The sequence below is a fragment of the Lathamus discolor genome, chromosome 14 (assembly GCF_037157495.1).
Source record: "Lathamus discolor isolate bLatDis1 chromosome 14, bLatDis1.hap1, whole genome shotgun sequence".
Taxonomy (NCBI): domain Eukaryota; kingdom Metazoa; phylum Chordata; class Aves; order Psittaciformes; family Psittacidae; genus Lathamus; species Lathamus discolor.
The window spans coordinates 5,370,843-5,382,246 of record NC_088897.1 but is presented as its reverse complement, the minus strand read 5'-3'; the positions used below and the strand labels follow the sequence as shown (position 1 = coordinate 5,382,246).

Sequence of the window (11,404 nt, the reverse complement as noted above, 5' to 3'; positions counted from 1 at the left end):
CCCTGAAGATCATCAATTCCAACTGTTAACCCAGCACTGTACTTCTCTGGGCAGCCTTTCCGCTGCTTGACAACTCTTTTGGTGAAGACAGTTTCTTAATATCCAGTCTAAACCTCCCCTGGTGCAGCTTGAGGCCATTTCTCTTGTCCTATCACTTGTTACTTGGGAGAAGAGACTGACCTCTACCTCACTACAACCTCCTTTCAGGTAGTTGTAGAGAACAATAAGATCTCCCCTCAGCTTCCTTTCCTCCAGCTAAACAACCCCAGCTCCCTATTGATTAGTGTATCATCTTAACTACATTTTGACGCTTCTCTGAGCACAGTGACAACCTGCGTCAGGTTTTTTGGCATGGGAAACAAAGTTGGTAGTAAACCACAAGCTGCACACAAGCTGCTGAGTTGTTTTGAGGTATGAAACCCGTGGTAAGAAATACATTTGTTTCGAAAGCAGAGGATTATTTGAGACCCACGGGAAGGCAGTTTTGTATCTGCTGCTTGTCCCAGCGGGAAGGAGCAGCAGTCTGCAGCGGGTTGAGTCAGGATGTTGATTGAATCCAACTCTTGCTCTGCGGCTAAAGCCGAGATCCCCTGGTGGGGACCCTGCCCGTCACAGCGGAGCCCAGCGAGCCTGAGCGAGAGTCACTTATCACAAAATCAACATCCTCAATGAATCCCACAGGAAACACACTTCACAGCTGGGTGCAGGGCTGCAATGGGAGCCCCTCGACCCAGAGGCAGAGTCAGCTGCGAGCCAAGTAGGTAAAAGAGGCTGGGAGGGAAATATAAAGCCAAGGCATGAGTCGTGAAACAGAGGAGGGCATCTGCTTGTAGGAATTCCTTGCGCGACGGCAGCGGAATCAGCTGGCGTGCGGCGCGTCCTGGGTTCAGCCTTAAACCACGACACAGTGTTCCTGCCCACTGCCTTCAGGCTTCAGAGCACGCTTGCACATAAAGGCCGGGGTTGCCTGTCAGAGCCTGGATGAGGGGACACCGTCCCATGCCAGCACCCCCGAGAGCAATTCCACCCTGCCCAGGATGTGAGGCGTGCTCCCACCGCCGCCCCCTCGGTGCCAGAGGGGAAGGCGCTGCTTTGGCACCCGGAGAACCGCCGCAGAGCCCAGCCACCGCTGACCCAGGCAGCAGCCGACATACTGCCCGTCCGCACACCGCCGGCGTGCCCGCGCCGTGTCCGTCCCACCCCATCGCCCCAGGCCCCGCGGAGCCTGCTGATACCGGAAAAAAATCCCAGTGTCTGAAGGCAGGAACCTGTCCCCAGCCGCAGGTGCGCTTCCGGTCGGGCACCACGCAGCCCCGAAAAACGGCTTTTTTTACCCCAAAACGCGCTCCGCGGCCGGGAGCCCCAGCCCCGCCTCACCCTCACGGGCAGCAGGCGGCGGGAGGTGCGGCCGGCGCCAGCCAATGGCAGCGGGCGGGCGGGCGGCTCCCTGCGCCCCGCGGGCGGGGGCGCTCGGGGCCCGTGCGCGGCCAATGGCGGGCGGCGCGCGTTGGAGTCGGGCGGCGGCGGCGCAGGTGAGCGTGAGGGGCCGCGCTCCCGCCCCGCTGCCCGCCCGCGGCGCCGGGGCCCGGCGGGCGCTCCCCGGCCCGGAGCAGGTGCAGCGCGGCGGGTGCAGGGGGGGAGCAGCGTCCGGTGGGGCAGGGCGCGGTGCTGGTCCGGGCTGCCGCTGCCGGAGGCGCGTCGGGGCAGGCGGTGTGTGCGGGTTCCCTCAGGCCGGTGCTGCCTCATCCCCTTGCGGCGCGGTGCCGGGCAGCCGCAGCTCCGGAGGGGTTGCTTTTACCGAGCCCCCAAATAAACGGGAAAACCCAAATCCTTAAAAAAAAAAACCCCGTGATTTTGAGCGGTTTGGTCGCCGCACCGCTCCCCTTGCTCCGTTTTCTTGAGGGGCGCAGAGAAGGTGCGAGGTGTGGTGAGCTCCGTGCCGGTTTGTCACAGCCTCCCGGTCATTGCTGCCCTTGGGGACCGCTGTGAGCTCCTCGGGGTCTGGGCTGTCTCGGGGTCAGTGCTTTGGTCTGAGCTGCCCTGGCACGGTCTCGGAGCACCGTGAAGAGGATTTGTCTTCCTCCCTATGCTTACCTTGCTCTGAGGTAAATAAACCGCAGTTCTCAATGGCCTGTGTGCAGTGAGCGAGGAAAACTGCTGATCCTGCAGGGATACAGCTTTCTCCAGCGGCTCCGTGGAGCTGGAATTGACATTCTGTTGTAGTTGTGCCTTAATGGGATAGGTTTTGTTTAATGGGAAACTTGCTTTTCTATTTGCAATAGTCTGTGGTTCCAGGTTAACAGTGCCACTTCCCATTGTGTGTTAATTTCCTCTCTGTGAGGCATCTCTGGCAGCTTCAATTTGTTCTGGTGTTTGACATGGGATGGCTTTGAAGTGTTGCTTTTGAAACTGGATAAGGCAAGCAGGGAGCTATTATCTCAGTTGCTTGGAGAGAAAAACCATGCTGGGGCTGTGCTCCAGCATGTCCCTGCGCATGGCTTGGCTTGCTGTGTTGCACCCTGTGCTCAGGCTGGGGTGTGTGGTGTGACTAGGTTTTATCTCCAGACATAGCAATAAATTGCTTTCCTGGGCTTGCTTCTTTGGCTTGTACCTGAGAAGGGCAGATCTTAGCAACCAGGAGCATAAGCACCAAGCACCAGCCTCTTACCATTCTGACGAGGAGTTCAGGTATATTATTGTTCGATATGGTGTGAAGGCTGGGCTTTAAGACACAGTAGGTACTGAGCTGCTGTGTACTGTGTTCACTGATGTGAAAACCTTCAATCTGGAGCTGTCTCGAGCTATTTCTTCTTGCTTTTGGGATGCCTTGGGGGTTGAAGCTGGAATACTTGAAGTGGGATGTGTGTGCATATGCTCCCAGGACAGCTCATAGCCCAGAGAGGGTGGGCAGAGCTGCTCATCCAGCTTCTTCTGGCACTGAGCTGCAAGGAGACCTTGCTTTAGAGAGCATCAAGGTGCCCCCACCACTGCACACAGCCTGCTGGTTCTTTACTTCTGCTCTGGCTTTCAAATCCAAATCAGGGTGTTTGTTAAGCACTAAATGTCTTGCCTGATACAATTAATTGTCCTTGTACTAACCAGACTTTCAAGGCTCAGTTTTCTTTTGCTGGGGAGAGATTGTGGCATTTCCCTTATGGGTTCTTGTGTGGTGGCTACAGTGGGAATCCCGTCAGCCTGCAGCAGAGGAGGTATTTGGAAGGACAGTGCAGCAGTGTTCTGTTTGATGGAGGAAGAAGCTGTGTTTAGGTAGTGGTCACCACAAGTGCTTGTGTGGTTTAGACCTTGGCTGGGTTTGAAGAGGTGGCACTGTGCTATGTGTCACTGTACTTCAGCCAAGGATCTGCTTGCCAGAGTGCAGCATCTCTTCTTGCTGGTGTTAGTTCCCTGCAGTTACTGAAGGGTGTATTAACCTAGTCATTTGTGCCAGCCTCTGCAGGCAGAACAGTCTTGTCTGAAAGCCAAGTCTTCTGTTACATGTCAGTCCTGACCTTAGAAGAGCCTTTCTAGAGTCACTGCTACCTGGGAGCAGGGGGAGGAGAAACTTCTTTAGTAAGAGGGTTCAGGAAAAGGCTGAGGGTGCTTCATGGCTTCTGCAGGCTATTAGCAGGGTGGCTTGTGTCTCCAGAGGCTGCATCTGCCTGCCTGAGGGGCAGAGAGGATAGATCTGATGCAAATCAGGGTGTGCCGAAGAAGTGTAGGGGAAGGGGTGTGTGTGTTAGTAAGGAGCTCAGTGTGAGCATTTTCTGTGCTGGAGTTGTAGGAGCAGTTTGTCTGATAACATCTGAAATCAATATGTGCAATTACTCTGCTTTGAAGATGCCTGGAGAGAACATACCTATTGCTGCCCTAAAGTGCAGGTGGCTGGGTCTGTTCAGCAGCAAAAAGCACAGACAGACACTGGGTGTGAGATGAGGCAGGCTCCGCTTTTGTGCGGGTTTCTTCTACCCATCTCTAATTTGGGGTGGGGGATTTCTTCCTGTACAGCCTCTGCCAGATGTTTGCTGCTGCTCAGCCCTGCATTGCTGCTGAAGTTTGGCCGTTGGAGAAGACAGGAAGCTGAGACTGTTCCTTTGCTGAGAACCAGTGAGGAGGTGTCCTGGTGTCCTCCTGTCGTGGAGGCAAGTTACCCCTTTGTCTTTTGGATGAAAGTGAGAACTGGGCGGTCAGTGTGAAGCCAAATATAAAGTCTGTATGAGGTAAAATGTTGTTGGCTTGTACCTTAAAAGGTAGGACCTCGGACACATCTAGGGAAAACTACCTCTACAGTACCCCTTACCAAAATCCTTCCTCTTATGTCATTCCCTTAATGGTTTCTTATCTTCTCTGTTCTTCAGTGCTTTATTTTTTGGCATAGGATGTCACTTGCTTTGGGAAGTAAGCATCCAACATGCAGGGCGGTGACCCATCAGCAGAAAATATGTGGTTGAAGAAATGAATGTGGGTGGCTGTTTGTAAAACCAGTGGTGGTGACTGAAGTGTACAGAAGCAATTGCTGACATACTGCAGTCATGGTGGCAGATCTGAAGGTCAGGTAGAGATGTCTGTGATAGACAAAGTATTGGGTATAGCAGATAAATGAATGATATCAAATGATGTCAGGTAATCAGGCATGTTTTAATTAAGGTAGCAGTTAAGCTGCGGTTGGAGAAGAATGTCTGAAATCTAGAGAGGAGAAATGCTGATAATTGATAAATTGGGGTAGGACACCAACCTGAAAGATACAGGTGGGAACAAGCTTCAGTGACTTTCTTGGATGAGTGAGGGTGGTTGCTAACTTGTGGTAGTAGGTGAGGTGTAAGTATACCTGCATGTTTCTGAACATATACATGTCAGTTTCCTTTGAAACTGACATGTTTCTCAGGCTTGTGCAGTTCCCAACAGGAAGGGAGGAGTCTTTAACCGCAGAAAAACATGCTCAGTTAGGAACATCTGCACCAGATCAGGATGTGACAGAACTGTCAAGACATGGAGCTGCTCAGGCCCTGGACAGAAGTGGCAGCCCTGCACCAGCAATTGTAATATGCTTCGGGAGCTGCCCGTCCTGAGGATGGGGGCTCCTGGTGTTGGTCTGGGTGAGAAGTGGTACCTGGTGACAGGCACAGGGAAAAAGGGATAAAACCAGAGATGTGGTGAAGGAGCGAGGTCTCTGTGGGTTCCTAGGGGAGGCTTATGCCTTTCTTCAAGAGTTGCTATCAATTACCAACTGTGGCATTGTTTTCCAGAATGAAATATCAGGGCTATCAAAAAATCCATCTGGAAATCTGACACAACCTTTCCTATTTTCCTAGTTTCCAGCTACTGTGTTGCTTTCCAGTCTATTTTTTTCCCTGTACCCTATGCAAATACAGTAATTTTACAGACTTCATCATTAATGATGGGGTCAAACACTGCATAACTTACATTCTAACTTGTTTAGGAATTTGCAGTCTGGATTTGCTGGTCACTTTTCCTACTGGGTTAAGTCTTTAGAAACATTTTCCTTTTCCATTGCTGTTCTCAATTTTGTTTTTGACATAAGTGACATGGACAGAAACAGAGGGAGAAGCATACATATGTCGTAAGTGTGAAGTGCACAACATTGGAGAATTTTCTTTATTGCTTTCACGTGCTGGTGTCCCTGGATGGGGAAGTTCTGAAAGGTCAAAACTTTCTGAGGACACAGTGGGCAGAGGCTTGCGGCTGAAAGGGAAAGCTGTCCCGTGCCAGCTGGGGGCTTCTTAGCCCAGAAACCTGCTGGTTTAGGGAGTGAACCTGGCTGAATATGAAGCCTTGTATTTTATTTCTTGATGGCATCCAGTGCATGGGCTGAGTCATGCCTTGTGGACAAAGGTGTGGTTTGTTGAGGACTTGTTTCTTTTGGGTTGTTGCCCTGAGCAGGCATTATTTTAGGGTGAATACCTCTGAAATAGTTGTAGTTCTTTCTGCCAGAAGCTGTGTGAGATTAATTTAGCTGTTTTGTCTCTGGGGTGGTTTCAGTGTTTCTGCAGATTGGTGCGTTCAGGGAAGGCTGTGAAATGTGATTAATTCTTCAGTATTGTTCGAAGAGTATAGTGACGTTGTTAGCTAGTTAACAGTGACTGCTCTAATTATTCTAATGTGAGTGTAAACAGCAAGGTTGTGATGTGCCACTGTCTGCTGGAACAGCATTTGAATATATGTCTTTGAGACATAGACATCCTTTCCCTTTTTCCCATGTTATGCTCTGCACAACAGCCTGTGTATGACTTGAACAAGCAGGAAAACCATGGAAGTCCAGCCTTCCTGTCTGCCGATGCTGGAGCTGAGAGGCAACTGCTCCCCTGAGGTCAGCGGAGCCAAATTCATTGCCTTACTTTTTTTTGCTGCCTTCTGCAATTCCCTCTTTCCAGTAGTTTCCACTCACTCACACCAGTGAATTGAGGAAGACTGTCCGAGCCTTTTCAGCTGGCAGCAGAGCCTGTGGTTTTGGTTTGAGTCCTTGCTGCAGAGTAGAGGTGGAGCAGAGGGTCTGTATTAAGCCATCAGCAGCAGAGAGCTGTGTGCCAAGGTGGGAGGAAGAGAGTGGCTCCCTGAGACCTGCAGTTCCTCTGCAATACCCTGTGAAGGTTTCTGGGGTGTGCTGATTGTTTTTCTCAGCTCCATAATTGTGTGACATTCTGAGGACGAGGCATTAATGACACATTTTGGATGGATGTTAGGTTCCTGTTCCCATGGGGAAGCTGTTCAGGGCAAGACTCCTGACTTTGCACAGCTGTGCAGAGAACATTTTCTTCAGAGGAAAAAAGTCTTCTCTGGTACTCTTACTTTACATGGACTTTTGGTATGGCTGTTGAACTCTAAGCATGATACGTAGAAGCAAGTCCTACAGAGCCACAACAAAGCTTTCAAGGGAAAAGGATGACTTGGTATGTAGGACATGAAATTAATGCAAAGAAGACTCATTCAGTTGTTTCCTCTGGCTACAGATTTCCTTGGTAACCTAGAGCTCCAGTTCACAGATAGACCCGAACACTGAGTGCTTAGCGTGAGTGTTAAACTAGGAGCAGATGTGAGGGGCTCAGCTGGGTGGGAAAAAAGAAGGCATAAAGAAGTGCTGTGGAAGCCCAGGCTGAATAACACTTTCTGAGGATGTGTTAGTGTTTCTGTGACTGTGGTGAAGGTGTAAACCAGTCGTACCAAGGGGTGTGAGATCATCATACTCCAGTGACCTGGACTGTGGAGCCTACGTTTGACAGTTTGGTATTGTGCTGGGGCAGTGCTCTGCAGTCAGATGCTACTGTCCGTCTGGTGGCTTGTGTTCCTCAATTGTCCCTCTGTTGCAGAGCTTATTCACAGTTTTATCTTGCACTCTTGAGTGCAGCAAAGCTTGGACCAGTCACCCCATAGTTTGTCTTGGGTTTGCCGTACTTTTGCATGTTATACATAATAACTCAAAGACTATTTTGTTGATCCCTTGTAGTCGTGAGAGACTTTATCATGGGTGTCTGTCTTTTCTTCCACTCTCCTACTCTAGGCAGTAGTTCAGGTTTCTATTCTATAGAAATTAGTCCTAAAACAACAAAATTGCTGGTGAGGACAGGATTTTTTTATATGCAAGTAGCATGAACACAGCCTCATGAAGCCCCCAGTTGCAGGCTGTCATGTCTAGAGTAGATAAAGCTGAAGGACTCAGGTAACAGCAGGAAAGAAAAAGTGCCAGCACAGCTTTGCGGAGTACTGTGGCATGCACACCTCCCAGAGGCTGCTCTCATTACCAGCTCCCATGCTGTTGCATCAGCTCTGTCAAGTTACTCTCAACTAGCTCCTGCCTTTGTGCTTCCTCACTACGGTATGGCAACATGCTGGCATTGCTGGAGCTGTTATGCCTCCAGACCTCTTCATGTGCTGGATGCAGCTGGTGGTCTTAGTCTGATCTGCTCCTCTGATGTGTGTTCTCAGAGAGAAATTGGGATGTTCGAAGGGACCCCTGCTAGAAGAAGATCTGTAGCTGTTGCTTCATGCTGGGTGTCTGCTAGCTGACCCTCTCCTTCCCTCATACAGCACATGGGGCCTTATCTGTTCATGGAAAAGAAGCTGGAAGATGTGTGAGCTGCCTCCTTATTAGGAGCCGGGGATGGATGCAATCTGGGGATGAATCACAGGGAAGGAGGCTTCCTTACTGCAACATGTGAAAAGTGATTGACAGTAGCATGAAAGAAAAGGAATGGATTGTCCCCTCAAGGGATTTGAGTGCTGCCTCAGAAAAGTGTATTCTACTTCTTCAGAGCTGTCCTCCCTCTCTTTTATGAATGGTTACAGACCAGTATGGAAAAACTGGGAGGGAAGAAGAGAGAACTTGGTTTGGATACTGATGATAGTATACACAGGGTACACAGCTACACAGGGTAGTAGCCCTGTGCCAAAGAAATCAAGATAGTTGAAAGGCAGCAGGACCTGGTGCAGTGTTCCTGTAACAAAAGTTATTACAGTACGCATGCATGACCCAACCACTTGGACAAGTGAAACTTTAACTTTGACACTAATACCTGCTTTTGTTAGTGCTGTCTGGGTAGTGTTGTTCTGTATATTGTTTGTGCCAGAACCAAGGCCTAGTCTGTGCTAATGATGTGCCTGCCTCGAGTGGCAGTATGAGGTCAGAAGATTCACCCATTGACCTCTTACTGATGAGATGTTTTGATGCTGAAGTCCAGATTGACCCTTCTGTAGCTTGACTGACAAAGGTTAATAATATCTGAGGTTCCTAGTTCCGTGAGGCAGTGTAAAACAGACCCTGAGATGAGGGGGTTTTTGTCTTGCTGTGTCATCACCTCATCGCCAGGCTGAAAAATGGGCCTGGAGGTGTGGAAGATGTCTCAGTGCAGCTTTGTCAGACCAACCCTTGCTGAGTGCAGAGGGAACAGAAAAGTGTGCCTCTGCCTCTGGGCTGGGGCATGGCATTACTGCTTGTGCAGAGTATGATTTTTTGGAATGGTGAGAACAAGGTCCTCTGGCTCAGCTTCTTATGTGCACAGCACTGGCAGAGGAAAGGCTGGGGGAGTGTGAACATCTGAGGAAAGAGGCGGAAGGGTTTTATGCAAACTTGAGAGGGCTTGGAGCTTCTACAGTGCTGTCAGGTCAGTCTAGTCCATTTGAGGGTGTGATACAGGCATTGCATGTCTTGTAGTGGTGGTCATGAACTTAAGTGCTCTCAACTGGCAAATCAGGCCACGTTACTACTGTGCACTTCCATGTTAGAGAGATCGGGCACCTCTTTGAGCATGTTTCCCTACTCTGAGGCTTCTGCATTTTGCTTTCTCATACAGTATTGATATGCTTGTAATTGGCCTTGAAGCCAGAGTAAAAAGGCATGGTTTAGTCACAGCAAATCCTGGGAGTCCAATTGCTTCATACCAGATAGATTGATTTAAGTCAGGCTGCAGGATGGAGCTGGCATTTTTTGTTAATTTCTCAGGGTTTCCCGTTTCCAAGGAGCCAGAAAGTGGCTCTGCTCCATGCAAAAGCCACTGCTCTCTGTCTGCCATCCAGAGTGATTATCACAGATGCAAAAAGGCAATCTAAGGTTATGCCCCATTTGTGAAAATTGGTTCTTCTGTGGCATATTCTCCCAGGACACCACCAAAGGAATGAATGAATGAGCAAAACCGGTACAGCCTCATTGTTTCTTGTGTTAAGTGTAAACTTCACAGCAGGGATAAGTGCTCTCTCTGTAGAGCATCAGACACAGGTGACAACTGTGTCTGAAATGCCACAGCAATGGAGAATAAGTTTCCAGGTCTGAGTGAAAGAGCTGCAGATGTGCTAGGGATGTGAGGCTGAAGAGCTGTTTCTTAAAGTGATGTGTCTGATTTGAGTACTGATTGATGCTCCAGAGTAATGTGTTGCTGGGCTGCCTTTGGTTTGGTTCCTGCTCAGCTTCCCTGGGAAGCCCCCTCTATTCCCAGAGATGTCCCTCACCCTTGCTGCTTTCACTGATGAGGCTGCTAACCCTTTCTCGCTGCTTGCAGCAGGTTCACCAGCCTCCTGCTAATGGCATGGCTGCAATGCCAAGGGATGTTTGAAGCTTTGCAGTAAGCTGAATAAAACCACCTGGATTCATTGAGGGTGTGTTGTAGTTACTGCAGTGCTGTGAGTCTCATTCCACTAAAATCTTGTGGAGGAAAGAAGACCTTCCAGAGTGTTTAATATTCCATGCTCTTTAGGTGTGAATAAATATTTCCTTGGCCTGAAACATTCTCCTGCTGGGAAATCCATTCCAGTCTCTTTGTCTAAGACAGCCTCCTTCCTTCTCTCTTCTGTGCCTCCACTTTTATTAACCTAGAAATGTGCTGACACTTCACCATCAAACTGTTTTCTAGCATGTTGGGGAGCTCTGAGAGCGTCTTTGGAAGTTGTTTATGTAGCTGCATTCAAGAGAAGAGGAAGGTTCAGAGTTGTTCATCTGGGGAATTTGCTCTTCCTAGCTGATGGCTTTCTGCAAAAGCATGAGAGCTCTGTCCGTGTGTATCTGTTCCCCTCTAAAAGAAGGGTACAGGATTGAGGAGTCAGTGAAGAAAGATACTTCATCATTGTGCCCTTGTATGCTCCCTCCTGTAGAGAATCCCTGTCCCACCATGCAGGCGTACCGATTTGAGCCTCTCTGAAGCTGTCTGTTCCACTGTCATGACCTGCAGGTAACTTGGTGCCTCCGCAGTTCTTGTTCTACTTTCTTGGCAAGAAGCCTGTGACTCATACAAAGTGTCTCCCTGCTGCACTCCCCAGGTGGCAGAGCTAACGCTCTCATAAAAGAGTTTACTTGTTCGGCTGTGGGATTTCTGCAGTCCCCTCATTTGGCGGCAGATGTGACTCCTGAGGGCCAGGAGGCCTGAGTGAAACTCGGGCGACTGCACTGCTCAGGGTGGACTGAGCTCCTGCCACCAGCTTGCTTGTACCTGGACAGTTAATACCTTGGAGCAAAGTCATCCCAGCCACTCCTCTCTTGCTGCCATGGAGAAGCACCATTTCCAGCAGCAGCAAAGTCCTTTACCTCCTCTGAACCTTTCTGCAGCTTTGGTACCTCCCAAGCTGAGCAGTGCTGGCAGTTGGGAACTGTGGTGTCCAGGCTGAGGCACTTGTGATTGGCCTGCTCTAAGGCAAATGGCAAATCCACTTGGGCTTGCCACATCTCTCACACAGATGTTGGGGAGCATCAACTCCTTCCCCTGGTCCTGTGTCTGGCCTGCAGTGTATTAAAGCAGACATTTGGGTGGGCAGTCTCTCTCAAACTTTTCTGGCTACAATTTTGTCTTCTTGTAAGCTTGTAATTTTCTAGGCTTTCAAGCCCACCTCTCAGAGAGCTTGGGAATTGTAAGTCTTTAGACAGATAATAAGAATGATGTAATTAAAATCCTTAATTTTATTTTTTCTT

At 49.6% G+C, this 11,404-nt stretch overlaps 1 protein-coding gene across 1 annotated transcript in view; it reads left to right on the top strand.

The window, feature by feature from the left end:
- The first annotated feature begins 1,461 nt into the window (after nt 1-1,461).
- The window catches only part of CAMKK1 (calcium/calmodulin dependent protein kinase kinase 1), a 92,193-nt gene continuing 82,250 nt past the window's right edge, over nt 1,462-11,404 (top strand). Inside the window, exon 1 of the mRNA XM_065694848.1 lies at nt 1,462-1,532. The gene's annotated coding sequence lies outside the window, so the exon portion shown is untranslated. The remainder of the gene's footprint in view (nt 1,533-11,404) is intronic.